Genomic DNA, 18,357 nt, shown 5'->3' with positions numbered 1-18,357 from the left:
CCAAGCTTTCCTTGTGTGTTGCATAATTCAGCATAAAGGGTAACAAAACTCTGCAGGGACTATGCACTGACATGTCAAAGTCCATCTACAAGCTTCCCTTGACACCTATTGATAGTCATACCAAGCCCTAGGGGCTAATCACACAATTAATGTACTTTAGTTTCCCTACCTCTTAGGACCTGGCTGAACCCAAACACTATGCAATCATACAAGTCATTATTCATATGATACATTTCTCAGTAAAATTACAGAACTATGTAAGCTGAAGCAGTCTCCAGTGGTTATCTAGTTCAACTTTTGCTCAAAACAGCTCCAGTCAGAGCAGATTGCTCAGGGCCATGTTCAGTCAAGTTTTAACAATCTGCAGGGTTGGAGATCCTACACCTCTCTAAGCAATGTGTCCCAGCTTTTAACTGTGTTCATAGTAAATCGCTCATGGTAAAGCAGACGAGCAGAATAATGAGTGCTTTTATTTAAAATGTTTTAACTTCTTTTTACAAGAAAAACAAGTTTGTTGCATTTGAAATGGATGTTCTAATGTCATTTGATATGAACCAACATTCATTTGAACATAACTGTATTGTGCATGTTTTTTGACAGTTCAACTTAGTAACCCTTTATTGCTTAGCATCCTATCAGGATGAACTCTTCTACTTACCTCTGTGGTCTTTCTAGTATTGGGTCACACTGCCAGCCTGCAATGACAATGACAAGTTGGCCTGGATGAGTTTGTCTGGAGCTGGACATTTCTGAATACTACTGTAGGGTGTTTCAGCTAATATGACCATACAGAACTGTATTCTATACTCTCTTTCCATGCAGTTGATCTGGATGTGGGGAAAAAAAACAAGAAATGCATACTGCTTAAACAGCTCAGCTCTGTTTTCTGCTATTTGATATTTCTCTTCATACTTCTGCTTCATAGTTTTCCTGCTTCTCCTCTTTGAGAAGAACTGATGGGGAAGCAAAAGCTATCACAATTCATCTCAGTACCCATGAGCCCTGCTGCACTGCACTAATAAGCAAAAAAAGTGGGTCATCAGAGTCTACCCTAGCTTTGTCTTAACCCATCTTATTCCTGGTCTTTGTAACAGGAAACATCTTGAAATGGGCCATTTCTACTTGTTCAGCAACACCTGATTAGGACTTACAGTTGTGAGAAAGACTGGTAGGAGTTTTTTTCAGTGGTGGGCAGATGGGAATCTTTTTGCAGTCACAGTATTGCTATCTACATTTAGAAGTTTTAGCCAAATAGTAATTCTCTCATATGTCATCACCATTTCTCTTTCCAGGCTACCTCTCCCATCCTACATAGCAACATCCTTTATTCCTCAGCATGCACAGCAGAGAAACTTCTCCCATTCAGATATTAGACTTAAAGAAAAATCAGAGCTTTATTATGTAATTATTAAGTGCAAGGCACAGAAGATCTATATTAGTTCCTATACTCATCTCAGTATTTTCATCCACACCTGGGGGGGGGTGCCTTCTTTTGCTTAAAGTTTAGTTCTCTTAACTTTTTATAAAGCACATTTCAAAGCATCTAACACTGCATATATTCCAGACATCTTAAAGGGAAAAACTGAAGCATTTCAACTACAGTAATTTCTAGGGCATTTTTCAAATTAATTCAACTTAAGAAATATGTAGACATTCTTGGCAATCTCCAGGATTGAAGAGATGCAAGATATGGTTAAACCCAAAGAGTGTGCAGAAAGTTCCATTTACTTTGCCACACATTTTCAGCATCTCTGGGCTATGGAGACCACACATTTTTATGGCTCAGACACTGGATGGAGAGAGTGCTCTGCTCTTCATTCCAAGATCAGTGATGATGCCCTGTCCTTTCAGGCATGCAGAATGGCAGCTGGGACCATTCAGCTGAGTAATATCAATGAATATCTTGCAAGATTCCCTTTAGCCTTTCTAAATATGCACGCTATCTGCTTTTATCAGTGTCAGACAACTTGGAGGAGAAAACCACAAGAAGGAAAAAAGCAAAAAGTTATGCAATATTAGACAAAGTTGTCTATGCCATTCAATGCAATCTGCATTAGTCATATCTGCCCTCACTCTGTGCCATGTGGTTCATATACTCCATGAACTATATGCATAAGTTACACACAATATTGCATAGCCCTCTTTAGACACACTAGTAGTCTCTAAATTCAAGGCTAGACTCTCAGTAATGCATGACATTTCTCAAGGAGGAAATACAGACTGAAATAAAAGTCTTGAAGGTAAGAAAGGTTTCATCACAGCCATGGACCTCCCAGATCTGTGAAGATTGAGACCACAGAAAAGTCTAAAGGGCAGTCGTTTGTGTTCTAAAATTTCCCAGATAATCTGCTCTAAGACACTTCCTTTTCCCACTTAGGACTACATAGTCAAACACCTCCAACTACAAACTTCAATGATCTTATCTACCGAGGCTGTTTTAATAAGGACTTGTAAAACAAAACAAAACAAAACAAAGAAAACAAAAATCAGAAGGTTGGTCTAGGATCGGTGTAGCACATAATAGTATTCATCATTGGAGGGTGAACTGTTTTGCCATGGCAAAATCTACCTTCCATTACCATCCCAGCTGCACATCCTTCAAGAAATCTGAAAACACCTCTTCCCCACAAGAAGAGAAAATTTTGAGAGACCTCTTTTTAAAAGCTAATATTGCTGTATCAATACTTTTCTTGCTTTCAATATTATTAACAGCTGATACTATCTTGAGATAGTCAAAGCTGATCATTTTGAATGTCGCTTTTCATGTTGTTGTTTTCACTGCTGTGTCTTATTACCACCATTTATATTCAGGGTTACTTTTGCCTCAATCACTAAGACTTTTTGGGTTGTCTTATTTGCATTTTAATGAAAAGACTGATTCTAATCAACTGTGATGAACAGTACTCATAGTTTAGAATTTTCATTATTAATATTTACAATAACATAACCACATTCCATGCAGAATAAGTATGAAAGTGTAGTCCCTAGTGTCCTGGTTTCAGCCTGAGATAGGATTAATTTTCTTCTCCATGGTGTCTATACTCAGTCAGGGACTTCTCAGTGTCTCAGGCCTGGCCAGCAAGAGGGCTGGGGGGGCACGGGGAGCTGGGAGGGGACACAGCCGGGACAGCTGGCCTGGGCTGCCCAAAGGGATATTCCACACCATGGGGAGCCGTGCTGAGTATATAAACTGGGGGAAGAAGGAGGAAGGGGGGGGACATGTGGCATGGCGTTTGTCTTCCCAAGTAACCGTTACGCGTGATGGAGCCCTGTTCCCTGGGGATGGCTGAGCACCTGCCTGCCCATGGGAAGCGGTGAATTAATTCCCCGTTCTGCTTTGCTTGTGTGCGCGGCTTTTGCTTTACCTGTTAAACTGTCATCTCAGCCCACCAGTATTCTCACTTTTACTCTTCTGATTCTCTCCCTCATCCCAGTGTGGGGGGAGTGAGTGAGCAGCTGCTTGGGGCTTGGTCGCAAGCCAGAGTTTAACCACAACACCTACATACAGCATTTCCAACAAAAAAAAAGTTATGGAAAATGTAACTTTTTCTTATTGAATACAGGGGAAGTACACTTAGTATTTACAGTATTTCATGGAGTAATTTGATGTATTTGCAAGTAGTATACAAAAGTATTACATACAGCAAAAGGAAAATTATATGCCCACTGAATTATTGAATTTGGGCTGTAAAATTAATTTAAAAAAGAAAAAAAAAGAAAAAACAAAGAGCAAAATAAAATCTAAATCTTATATTCATCATAGAAACACCAAAGTTCTTACATCATGCCTACCATATTTACCCTAATACTGTCATTTTGAAAAAGACAACTCAGCTGGGCAGGATGCCTCCAGAATGCGGAGTGTGGGGTTTGGCTGTATGGCTCCTGAGAGCTTCTAATTTTAGATCTCCTAACCTTTGATGACAATCCCCATATCTTACATAAGCTGCATAACAGGCAGCCCACAGCTTTTGTAGAATCATAGAAGCACTTTGGTTGGAAAAGATCCTTAAGATCATTAAGTCCAATCTTTAACCCAGGACTCCCAAGTCCACCACTAAGCCATGTCCCTAAGCACCACAGCTATGTGTCTTTTAAATACCTCCAGGGACGGTGACTCAACCACTTCCCTGGATAGCCAGTTCCAGTGCTTGATAGCCCCTTTCAGTGAAGAAATGTTGCCTAATATCTGAGTTAAACCTTCCCTGGCACAACTTGAGCATGTTTCCTCTTGTCCTATCACTTGTTATCTGGGAGAAGAGACCAAGCCCCACCTGCCTACAACCTCCTTTCAGGGAGCTGTAGAAAGCGATGAGGTCTCCCTTCAGCCTCCCCTCCAGACAAAACAACCCCAGGTCCCTCAGCTGCTCCTCACAAGACTTGTGCTCAGACCCTTCAGCAGCTTTGTTGCCCTTCTCTGGACATGCTCCAGCACCTCTACGCCCCTTCTGAAGTGAAGGGTCCAAAACTGAACACAGGATTTGAATTGCGGACGCGCTAGTGCCAAGTAGAGGGGGGTGACCACTGCCCTTGCTCTGCTGGCCATGCTGTTTGACATACAAGCCAGGATGCTGCTGGCCTTCTTGGCCACCTGGGCACGCTGCTGCCTCATTTTCAGCTGCCCATCAACCAGCACCCCCAGGCCCTTTTCTCCCAGGCAGCTTTTCAGCCACTCTGACCCAAGCCTGTAGCGCTGCGTGGGGTTGGCGCGACCCATGTGCAGGGCCCGGCACTTCTTCTTGTTGACCCTCATACAACTGGCCTTCGCCCATCAAATCAGTCTGTCCAGATCCCTCTGCGGAGCCTTCCTGCTCTCAAGCAGGTCAACATTCCCCCCAACTTGGTGTCATCCGCAAACTTGCTGAGGGTGCACTCCATCCCCTCATCCACGCCATTGATGAAGACATTAAACAGGACTGGCCCCAATACTGAGCCCTGGAGAACATCGCTTGTGGCCGGTTGCCAACTGGATTTAAGTTCATTCACCACTGCTTTTTGTGCTCAGCCATCCAGCCAGTTTGTTACTCAGGATAGATTACACACATCCAAGGCATGAACAGCCATTCATGTAGCAAATAAATGAAATAAGAAATTAACTAAATAAGGGCAGAAGTAGATGCTTATGATCTTAATGATAAAACACTGGGAAACTTTATGGAAGTGTGGAAAACAAATGGATTCATTCTGATATGTGTTATTAGAATACAGAATAAATTAATTATTTTCAAAATTAGGGCCTCTTAAGAATTAACTATCAAGTACTTAAAGCACTGTTGTTTTGCCAGTCAGAACTTAAAGCTGAGCTGGTTTCTGTATAGTTTCACTCCAGATATGAATGAAAATTTAGTTGGCAGCTGAAAGATATTAAATATCTTGCAGTAAATTTGTGGAGCCTTTGTAAACTACAGGGCCCATGGTGGTTTTCTAAGCCACCATGAGGTACACCCTTCTGGTATATTACATTCCTTTGATACCACAGAGAGAGATGAGATCTAGGACTTTTTGAGTTCTGGTTCACAAGTAAGGTAAGGATTTCCATCCTGGGATGATCATAGTCAACAATCAGATGACAGAGTATAATGATGTTGTATCTTATCTGAGGGGAAAAGAGTGGGAAAATACACAACTTGGAGCACGCGCTCTCCAAATGTAATTGCTTTCTATCAGAACAGTAAAATTATTCAAACTTGTAGTGACTTTTCCACTTTCAAGAAGGCCATGCAAGGAACAGAGTAAGAGAATGGTTGGCTGCGGCAGGATTGACCAAGGTCAAGTAAGTTTTATATCTAAACACATTATTTATTATCATGTACCATTATCTGGGCTACCAACAGAGACAATGCTCACTGGGGAAAATGTAACAAGTTGCTGGCAACATGCTTTATAAGTCCTATTAGTAGTTCCAGCTTTCTAAGAAAAAATATTATGCTGTATATCTAGGCTAAAATTTTCTCACTTTGGTATCCTGAGAGTGAGGCTCTGGTGAAGATAGGTAGAGTGGCACATTCCAAAACAGTCAAGAAAAGATATGTGGTTAACTTTGAGTTATTGAAATACATGAAGGCTAATCACAAGGCAGTTCAATTTAAAGGAACAGGTACAGAGCAAATGGATCCACAAAGTGATAGTAATTCCTAGCCTGAAGGCATTGCCAAGATAATTCTAAGACTTGTATTCCAGTTGAGTGATTATAGATTCAGACTTCAGCCAAAGGTGCAAATATTGTGTCTGCAACTTATGTTTTTTTAAAAAAAAGCACAACAAACTGCACTGAGTTTTTGAAAAACTAGTGTGTGAGATTCACCAATAAGCAGTAAAGGCACATTTTACCACTTCTGTCTTAAGAGTTAAACTGTCACTGTGATTGAATTCCTCCTTCTGCATAATTTTCTTTTGCATACTTCTGATTTTCCTGTGTAATTGATGATTTCCACTAAATCAATATCCAATCCAAACTATTAAATATTCAAGAAACTTTCATTGTGCTTAAAAGTACAATAGTAATTTAGCTCTGAAATAAGAGGGGACAGAATCCAGGGATTTGCTGCTGTAAATTTTATTGACACCATTCACAATTAATACATATTTTCCTTTATATAAATAGCTTATATTGAGAAGTGGGTGGAAAGCAGAGTATAATAATAACTCTTTGCCAGAAGAAAAAAAAAAACCTCATTTATTTCCTGTCTTTGTCTGATGAATTTGCATACTCTTTTTTTTTTTTTTTTTGGGGGGGGGGGGAGGATTTTTCCATCGTAATATAAGTTACATAGCATCTTTTTTTTTTTTTAATTAAGAGATATTAGATCACAGAATAGTTAACTTTACACAAAATTCTGAACCATAGTGTAATCACAATCTTCAGTGAGATTCATTGTGGACCTGTGCTAATGTCTGCTATACAACTTCTCAATCATAAGAAAGAAATAAAAGTAATGATTTCTATTGTTGTATTCCTTTAGTTTGCTTGCTTACTCCCTAGTGAAAACATCTCAAGTCTCTCTCTTCTTTTACTTGTATTCCAAAGAAATTTATGCTTCCATACATTTTTTGAAGAAATACATGAAAAGTGTTAAAGAGGGTAAAACTCCCTCTGTTCTGTTGCACTGTATTTCTCAAGGATTTTCTCTTAGCACTGAAAATAGTTATCATTTACAGAAAGAAGGGCAGGATGTGATTGTTTTCCTTCATGTATAATGAGGATTTGTACACAAGGTAGAAAAACTGCCTCGTCTCACTAATTGAATAGTACATTTATGAGTACCTTTGCATAGCTTTTGAAATAATTCTTGCCTGAAGGCCTTGCCTGTTGGTATCAAAAAAGATACAAGAGACTGGATCTAACTTTTCTTCCACAAATAAAGGCTATGACAATAGTGTATTCCAGTCTGCTATAGCAGAAATATGTCTTATCTTTATTTCAATCTGATTAACTTCCTTCATTTAATCACTAGCTTTTATTGACAAAGAACCAAATATACTCATTAGGTGTGGTGAGACAGAGTAGAATCAATTTATACATTAAGTTAAAGGGTAAAGCCTCTAGATATTTAGACTAAAGATAAAGTACTAACCTGTGAAATACAGAGCCTTATTGATAGAGAATGTTGATTCACTGTAGCAGGCACATTTCTTTTAACAGATTTTCATTTAGGGTGCTATTGCCTCATGAAACAATGTTTAGCTTAGCTAGAATATTGTTTTTTCTCAGAGTTGACCAAGATTGGTGTAAAGAACAGTTATGAGTAGTATATAGATTTAAAAAGAAACTTCTTATTTCTTAGTCGATCCTTGGTCTAATCTGCTCTGTTATGTGTGTGTCTTAAGACAGAGGTATAGCTAGGCTGACAATTAGCAGTAATGGGACATGAACTACAATGGCTATTGGGAGGCTGGTAGATGTTTGAAGAAGGTAGGAAATATGAACCTAAGAGCCAAATGGTAATATAAGGAGGTGTTTTGTGTTTGGGGTCACATTTGCTTTTAAGTGATTTGAAAGCTGTGAAAAAACACTAAGTACTTGGAAGTGATGAGTTATGGGTTTTTGTTACAATCTTTGAAGCATTTAGCTCCTGCCTATATTTGACCTATCTAGTTGATGATGAGTTGAATATTGCTTGATGATATGCTGTTGCAACGTAGGTGTATGAATGCAGCCAGTGCACTATGCATATCTTTTTTTCACCTGAAATGATTCTCTTACATTGTGTTCTCGGTGACTTTTCTGTGCTACTTTCGCCCAGAAAGTAGTCAGTTTTGCTAGGCAGAAGCAGATGTAAATCTAGAAGTCCTGGGGCACACAAATCCCTATGATCTGTCTCTTATCAGTTAGCCTTCACCATTTTCAAGGTCAATGTTGTGATGGTGATCATTTCAAATGACCTACAGCTTGTAGAGTCATATTTGACACTTTGCTGATGATCAGCCTCAGTTTTGCAAGCCAATAACAGACCACCAAGCAGCTTTTGCAGAGGTTTTTGGCAACATCACCAGTAGATAAATGCTTACAGCTGCAGTGGGAGAACAATGAGGATGAGAAGGACGCTGACCAGCTGCTTAGATCAGTTTCTTGGATTGGTTTCTCTTGGTGCAGCAATGTTTATGTTCTCACAAAACAAGTATTGAACAATACAAAAGGTTGTGCTATAAACCAGCAATATGTATAACATTTCAGGATGGTTAACAGAACATTTTTTGGGGATTTTGTGTTGATTCTTCCACATTGTTTTGGTGCATGTGAACACATGAACTTGAAAGCATTAAACTCTAAATTTTCTTGTTGAACTGGTTGTAATGGAGGATATTGCATAGTTTATTACAGGAAGGTTGTTACTGTGCATTTCAAAGCCAGCTAGAATTTGAAGATTATTAATGATACTACCTGAATGGGAAAATTGATAAAATCCATATTGTTGTTCTTCTTTGCTCTATGCTAAGTTTCTGGTTTCAAAATCAGAATGAGATACTTCTCTGTTGAGCTTCAGATGCTATTTCACCTAATCACACAATTATTAATTTAGGTGGAGGTTCATGCATAACAAATGGGTTATGAGAGCTTGGGTGTATATATATATGTATTTAAAAACAAAAAAAAGGGTAATACATAATAAAAGTTTTGCTCCACTACCACGGCAAGAAAATTTAATGGTGACAGCCTCTGCTGTGATTCCTTGGACATGGGTTATTAGACATTACCCTGGCTAACAAGTCATGTACCACAGAAAGGTATTGTCTTACTTAGCCTGGCAATGGATGGCAGCTGGTGGATATAGAAGGAGTAAAAGGAAGAGAGGTACCATGATTAGACTATAGCCTAGAAAATAACTTCCTTGAATCACAAGGCCACAAGTCACAAGCGATGTTCTCCAGGGCTCAGTATTGGGGCCAGTCCTGTTTAATGTCTTCATCAATGGCGTGGATGAAGGGATGGAGTGCACCCTCAGCAAGTCTGCGGATGACACCAAGTTGGGGGGAACGTTGACCTGCTTGAGAGCAGGAAGGCTCCGCAGAGGGATCTGGACAGACTGATTTGATGGGCGAAGGCCAGTTGTATGAGGGTCAACAAGAAGAAGTGCCGGGCCCTGCACATGGGTCGCACCAACCCCACGCAGCGCTACAGGCTTGGGTCAGAGTGGCTGAAAAGCTGCCTGGGGGAAAAGGGCCTGGGGGTGCTGGTTGATGGGCAGCTGAAAATGAGGCAGCAGCGTGCCCAGGTGGCCAAGAAGGCCAGCAGCATCCTGGCTTGTATGTCAAACAGCATGGCCAGCAGAGCAAGGGCAGTGGTCACCCCCCCTCTACTTGGCACTAGCGCGTCCGCAATTCAAATCCTGTGTTCAGTTTTGGACCCTTCACTTCAGAAGGGGCGTAGAGGTGCTGGAGCATGTCCAGAGAAGGGCAACAAAGCTGCTGAAGGGTCTGAGCACAAGTCTTGTGAGGAGCAGCTGAGGGACCTGGGGTTGTTTTGTCTGGAGGGGAGGCTGAAGGGAGACCTCATCGCTTTCTACAGCTCCCTGAAAGGAGGTTGTAGGCAGGTGGGGCTTGGTCTCTTCTCCCAGATAACAAGTGATAGGACAAGAGGAAACATGCTCAAGTTGTGCCAGGGAAGGTTTAACTCAGATATTAGGCAACATTTCTTCACTGAAAGGGGCTATCAAGCACTGGAACTGGCTATCCAGGGAAGTGGTTGTGTCACCGTCCCTGGAGGTATTTAAAAGACACATAGCTGTGGTGCTTAGGGACATGGCTTAGTGGTGGACTTGGGAGTCCTGGGTTAAAGATTGGACTTAATGATCTTAAGGATCTTTTCCAACCAAAGTGCTTCTATGATTCTCTTATACATTAATTACTGAAAACAGCATTCTAAAACACACTTTATAAAACATATGTTATCATCTGGGTTACAATTCAGCTCATTTTAAGTTCTCATTTAACTGACATGACTCTAATGTGGCAGAATGGCAGTTACTCGTAATAAAAGTTCTTTTACAGTGTCTAATGTAAGAGGTTAAGGCAAGCTACTGAGCTGCTTAAATGTCACTCTCACTGGATAAAAGCAGCTTCCTCCATACCAGAAATCAAGACTTTTGAAACAGGTAGAGTATGAAGCCTGCAAAAATTCATGCAAGGCTGCTACTTCTTATTGATTACATGGGCCAGAAACGATATAGAAGAATGTCTTGAAACAAAGTAAGAAAAACACCTGGAAAAACTATAAGCATTTGTTTGATATTTGAAACACATATTTAGATATTTTAAATATATAAATAAAGCATGCAGATGGATTGACCATATGGTTTCACTAGGGCCAACATAGACAAACTATCCAAGTAAAAATCTAATTCTTAGACATGGCATTCTGAGGACAATAGTTAGTTTAATACAGATAAAACATGCCTAATTGTTAAGGGGCACCACAGGTATACAGGGGTATACCAGCTATGAAACCGATCACCTCAGTGGTGTAACAGCAGGTAAGGGTTTGTCCTACATATTCACAGACTCTGATAATATCATAGCACACATAATCTGAAAAAAAGTGAATTATTGCTCATCCATGACTAAATACCCGTCTGGAATCAAGACAGCAGAGACAGCACAAAATAATCCCAAAATACAACTGCAGACAGAGTTCAACTCAGTATGACTGGCAAATCTATGAAATAATGCATGATTTCAGCAAATCACATCATCCAAAGGAAAACATTTGGATATGGCATCAATTTGAGACCAACAGATCAGTCTTTTTGCAATACAGCTAATCCAATCTCCCAAACTATCCAAAAAATAAACTCAGAAGACTTGCAGAAGTGAGTGAGAAATGGTCAGTGAGATAAGAAAAGAATCAATCAAGGCAAATATCTCTTCCCTAGAAGGTAGACTCCAGCAGAAGCACCATGAGTCATGGATATATTATTAGATTAGGGAATTCTTCTCTATTTCTAAAATTATTTCCTGCATTTGGAGCTTCGATAACATGCATTGCTTTATGACTTTCTTTAAATAAAAATAATACCTGTACAAAGACCAACCTGGTGAATTCTGTTTTATAATGGCTGGCACAGAGCATAAAAAGAGGCAGGAGATCTCAAAGGTCAGTGCTTCAGGCAACTTCCATTGAGGAATACCTTACTTTTAAAAAATATTTTTTGTTTATTTCTTTGAAGTTTTTCAGCATTTTATCCCAGATCCCAGTGATAACAACCAAATAGTTTTGTTCTCTTTATCAGCCAGGTCACCTGTACTATTACATTGGCATCACGTTTAAATAACCTCGAAACTGATAGGTAAAGCAAACTTGCTGCTCACATGTGACAGACAGAAAATGAATATTGATTTTTGTAAATAACTCTTCTAACAGGAAGGTTAGTTTTATTTCATAACATCTGTAGCCTTCTTGTTTAGCCAGAGTTTAACATGCCAGTATCTTGGTCTTGGTTTAGTATAGCACAGAGGCAATTTCTGAATTTTCATAATGGATTTAAAACTTCATTAATTATCATATCATATGTTTATGTCTTGTTTCATTAAGGGAACAGAATTAAAAATGAGTTTATGCTATCTGTTGAATATGACCAACACAGTATGTTGGTCAAGTCTGTGTGTGGAAATGTAGATACATTCCCATAGCTGTCAACATAGGCAAGAGGTGTGCTGATCTGCTTTATCATCTCTGGGTTAAGTAACTTTTTATTAGAATAACTTATTTCAAACACAAATTCTTTCTGGAATTAAACATACCTGAAGAGGTTTTATTTGGTTCTCGAGTTCCTAGCAGAGTCAGAGTACTTAAACTTCCAAGCACTGATTTCCATTTCAGCTGAACAAACCCTGCGATGAGGAATTAACAAAAGTCACAGTATTCACAATGGGAGCAAGGCAAAAAGCTAAAGCTCCCATTGTGGCTTTTGAAATTAGAGAAACTGTCAGACAATCTTGGAACGAGGATTAACATTTGCAAACAATTGTTTTGAGTTGGCATTTCCATCCCTGATGACACAAAAACATTAATTAAGTTTAGCAGCTGACTGACATCTTGTATACAAGCTGTTGTGCCTATACCACAACTGTTGATGAAGATCCAGGCTAAACTCCTGAAAAGATATTCTAACCTTTGCAACTTCTCTCCACAGAGAAGAGTTAATATGAACAACAATAATTGAGGGTACATTTCCTGCCAAGGCCTTGGAACAATGAAGATGAGAAATGTTTGGAAATTTTTTTCATTACAGCATTTCTCCTGCAAAAACTGTCTGACTGGTCAAAAATGGATGAGATAAAGTCATGAAGATATTGCGCTGATGCTGTGAGAAAATTTCCTCAGAGTAGTATTAAATAAGGACACTGATTATTCAGCCACACTCAGGAAATCCAAACAAATAGGGCATGAGATAATCATGTGTTCATTCAGGTTTCAAAACTGGTAACTAATATTAATACTTGCCATAAAAAATCTTGAAATAATCTCTTGCCTGATGTGAAAACAACCAGTACAGTCATTATGTTGCATAGCAGGCTTCATTGGTTGTGTCACCAAAATCGGGAATTAGAAAACTCCTTAAGGCCAGTGTAGCACTGAGGAGCAGGCGTTCTTTATTGCTGCGCTGGATGCACGGGGGAATGCTCCACCTAACATGCATGCTGCATTTCATTCAAACAAAATACTATAGTCCACACTTACGTTTATGCATTACCTTTCTCAGAAAAATCATACACATTCATTCAATAGTCAGTATTATGTTAAAGAAGTGTTGTGGATGATCCTCACAGGTATCTCCAAGTCTTCTAAAGGATCTCAAAACAACAGTCAACCCTATAGCTACAGCTGATTGATCACCGAACCTTAATTTAGTTCCCTTATATGAAGAGCCCAAGAAGAGTCCAAGTTTGTTTCATCAGTTACCTGTACAGTGGTCTCCTCAGCTACCATACAGTCTCCTCAGCAACTGTAAGTTTTAAACAACCCTTTGTCTCTTGGCATAAAATTACAGAACCAGGGTTGGCAAGTGCCTCTCCATAGTGATTACACTGAAACAACATATTTGCAAAGCTAAAACAGACTCCATTACATGATAACTGTTGTAAGGTAGTACCTGGGACTTGCATAGTGGTTTTGGAACAAAACCCATCCTGATGTAAACAGTTGCCAATTTCTTTACTCCAATATTCAGGCACGTTCAGAATATAATTTGCCAATAATTTTCAAAGCATTTTATAAACGTGAACTAGTTAATCTTCACAGTATTATTATAAATAACTCACAGAATTATTTGTATTCTTCAGTTCAAAAACCACCAGGCATATGCCCTTGCCTGTTCTTGTGTCTAGTCTTTTAGCAAATGCAAATGTCAGAAAATGAATCTGTGTTTCTGCTAAGAGAATCACTTGTTTCTTATTCTATATATTTAAATTGGTTTTAATCATCAACACTTCATATATAACACATCCTTTATCCCTCCCCACTGCACACATGCTCTAAATTTAATTAAAATAACTGAAATGGAACTACAGATAATTTGTTTTTTAAATAGACTGCCACATGCTTCATTTACATAAAACCTATTAGTTTGCATTAAATACAAATTAGCTGCTGATATGAATTAAATCACGTATAAATAGTTCAGAGTAGCCTCAAAATCATGCATTTTAATTAATATAACAGTTAACCAGATTTATCTGTAAGGTAATCAAGGCTCTCACTCATTCATTTTTCAATACAATAGGCCAGAGAACAAAGAGTTGCCCTGTAACACTGTTATTTTAATAGTGAAAAAAAGGCATGGAGAAGGCAGAAGCAATGCTTGGATTCAGGCATTTATAACAAATTATATTGTTTTAAAATGATTCTGCAACTGACAAGCCAGAGGCAATATGAACAAGACCTACATTGTGGGGAGGAAATAAAAATGCTGAAAACCTTTTGAATCTTTGATGTCTAGTTGTTGCAGAAAATTAGGAGTCTCATAAAGGAACTGTGAAGCTACTCTTTTTTCCTAGCCATTCTAAACATAAAAGTAAAATATAATGTCACAAAAGGAGTTTTTAAGACATTTCTTAAGTAATTGTCATATAATGAAAACAGTCATTCAAAACTCAAGAATCCCAGCATCTCTCTCCAAGAGCTACAAATACCAGCAAAACAGTGTCATTCCTAGGTAATTGTTTCCTCGTCTTCAAAATGGGTACAACAATACTTTCTTTGCATGGGAGTTCTGCATTTACTAAGCATATTAAAAGAGAGCAAAACACTGCTGAAAGCTCATCTTAATGACTGTCAGTAAAAGTTTTCTAAGTTTTTACCTATGCAGGACCATAAACCACATATTTTAGAATACATTTTGGGAACTTTTGAATGGAGGCTCCCTCCAAATTTCAATGTGTTTTGAAAGAGTTTGTGTCTAACAGCAACAGAGGTGGTGTCCCTGAGCTCCCCATGGCAATTCTAAATACTCAAGATTAGAGGGATGTTTGAACTGTAATGTTTCACAAATCAAAGAAACAGCATCCTGTGGAAAGCAACACATGGCAAGTTCAGTTCCACTGTAGTTAATGGAGAAACTGGACACAAAATAATAAGACTAAAGTAGTCAAGCTATATAAAAAAATTCTTTGGCAGAATACAGAGCAATTGAAGTGGCACTAATTTAGAAACTGTACAACCATTACAGGTTTTGAACAAGTTAGACTGTCAATGTTCCAGATGTCGCAAATGAATTCACTTGATTTCTGCTGCTGCTACGGTTATGGGATGTAATAGAACCAGACTGGCTACACAGTGGCAGAGACAATACTGAAAAACTGATCTGTTTTAATATCACCTGTAAGAAGCTGAGCCACCTCATCATCGTATGAGTAAGACAGGTCTTAGTGATTCACCAGCTTGCAAGATCAAGCCCTATTTGTGCAAAAGTTGGGCTGGAATTTGTCTCACAACCAGCCAGTGGAAAAGGTACTCCTGAACGAATGTGACATCATTAAACTGCTCTTTCGGCTGCTTAATGTTTGCAGGCCCTCAACCTATATTTTTTTAAAAAATAAAGATACATTTTTCTTAATTAAATTTTCAGCTGAAGGTGTATCAAATACATTGGAGTTTAAGTTAAACATCAAAACTAAGTTTTATCTGAATACAGAATTCAACACAGTATGTAAGTATTCATATTTAGCAGAAGGAGAATTTGGTCTGATGTCTCTACAATACAATCTCTAGGACAAATTTGGCACACATATACACTCAAAGTAATTCTGTTCAGGCAGGAAGAACAGAGCATAATTAGCAAAGAATTAGTCATCCTAGATTCACTGATTCATCTTAGCTGTGTTTTACATAAAGCATTAACATACAGTGCATAATATGCCATGTGTCTTAATTTTAAAATTGTTTAAAAATATATTAAATGCACAGTAATGTTCTCTAATGTAGTACAATTTATACTAATATCCCAAGGAAATGTACAAACAGTACACTCAAAACCAATTCTTACACTTTTAAATAAAAACAAGATAAATATGCTACATGATGGCATCTTTGAAAAGAAAGGGGGAAATTATTCATATTAAAAAAAAAAACCAAAACCTAATCTTTTTTGAAAATAAAATTAATAACAAAGATCCAAGCCTTGACAACCTGTAAGTATAACCAATTAGAAAAGATTTGTGAACACATTACTCAGAATTAGGACCAAGTTAATTGAAAAACATGCTTTCAATTGTTTTGCTTTATTTTGACAAACAAATCTGTTCTCAAGCTCTAAAAGTACAAGAAAAGTTATTGGATGAGTATGCTATAGCAGGAGTGCTTAGACAGAATTGTTCCAGATCAATTATTTTCTATAACCTAAGGTTATACCTCCCAGGAAAATCCTTGAAAACGGATATTTCCTTTAAGGCCACACTGTCCTGTAATCAAACAATAACTGTACTGACTTCTTTTTAAAGAAAAGGATTTTGAGTAAAGTCATAAAGTTCCAAATTAATTCTGAAAGTAGGAGATTCTGACAATATGGAACTTCTAACAATTACTACTTTTCTTCTCCCATCTTTAGAATCATCTTACATTACTCCACTGATTTGCTAAAATATGCTAAGACAGAAGCTTCTCAAAGGCAGTGGAAAGAGACACAGAATTTATTTTAAATTGCCACTAATTCAAGGCCCTACTAGTTGCACCGGCAGCTTCGAAGTTACATTTCAGGCAAATCTAGCTGCACTAAATGACATTGTAGATACACTTTGCTTGGTTTTGAACGGCAGCTGCAGTGCAATTTGTGCTACTTAATGGAAAAATGTAAGTGAGGGGCACATTGTTATTAATCAAATTCCAATATAAACCTGGCTGCTGTAATAATGGGTACAATTATTGATTGATGTACTGTTCAGTCTGCAAACTGACTCTAACTAAATCATGTCTTTTTAAAAAGAAGACAAGTAGAAAGCTTAAAATAACTTTATTTCCAGCACTCACATGAGTGCTGAACATAGGTCCAGCCTGGGTAGTATAAAAAGTAAGGCATTACATTTTAAAATAGAGAAAAAAATAATATAAGAATGTCAGGACCTGAAAATATAAGTCAAGAAAATAGTCTGCTTTCATCCAAAGTTGCAAAGTTACCCTCTCCTAGTCACAAAACCTTGTGACGAACAGAAAGATTATAAAGGGTGTGTGGGTGTCTCCTACCAATATAAAAATTTTTAGGGTTTCTGTCTAGTTTCTAAAGAGATCTTCATGAATTATAACTCTGCACAGGTAACTCTGGAGGAGTTAAAACCAATTAAAAGTGGTTGGGACTCTCACAATTCTGAGGCAATTGCCTGCCCAGCATTTGATGGTCTTTGAGCCATGTACATAGTACTAGACAAACTATTAGCACTTGTCAATTCTGGAAACAAAATTTAAAAACAAACAAACAAACAGGGGTGTGGAGGAATTATCTTCCTACCTGGATTTCCGTAATTGTGACATACTGGTTAGCTTTGAATAACTTCTCCTCCCAAGATTATCATTCTGAACTGGCAGTCTCCTGTATTACTTTTGACTGATCAGGGGAGAATTTAAAAATGGTATTCAAGCAGAAATTCAGTCTGTCATTTAAGTCTCATGGTTATTGCAGGAGACAAGAAATGCTACAGGAGCCACAGCTACCCTCACAGGTACCTGGGATACATGCAGGACTTCAGAAGGAAAACAAAGTACAGGAAGAACTTTGTAATAGTAAGCACTGTAACAGGAACAATCAAAATCAATAAGCACAACAAGATTATGTTGTGAAAGATATTGTTGTTATTAAACCAATTAATGCAGGAAAGTATCCTTGTCCTTCTACAACTGTAAAGAAGGAGCTTAAAGCCAAGTATAGTTTGGGAATAAAGTACCCCATTTTATCTCAATTATTAGGATTATTGTATAAACAAATTTGGTTATGCAAACTAATTATGTCTTCAGCGAGATTATTAACAATATTGGCATTTAGGTTATGATTATTAAAAGACTGCTGTGACTTCCCACTAAGCTGCATTGGTTAAGTCGTATGTTCCTAGCATATATGCTGGTTTGTACAGACATGTTGTAACAGTTTACATTTTGAAAATGGATTGTTTCTATTCCTCTCCTTCCACACCCAAAATAAGGGTAATGTATTGTTTGAAAAATAAAGAATATACCCTGGCATACAATTCTCTGGCAGGAGATTAATAAATGGTAAACTCATTATCTAAGTTTGTGATTTCATGGTCAACTAGAATCTATCTAAATTTATGCTCTCTGTTCATCCGTAACCAGAGCTGAGCAGAGGTTTCAGGATCTTCTTTCAATCATTATGTAGGATTTGTGATGTTGATTCATGGCTAGGATTGAAGGTTTAG

This window comes from Falco peregrinus, chromosome Z (genome assembly GCF_023634155.1).
Source record: "Falco peregrinus isolate bFalPer1 chromosome Z, bFalPer1.pri, whole genome shotgun sequence".
Lineage (NCBI taxonomy): Eukaryota > Metazoa > Chordata > Aves > Falconiformes > Falconidae > Falco > Falco peregrinus.
This window is presented reverse-complemented; position numbering follows the sequence as displayed.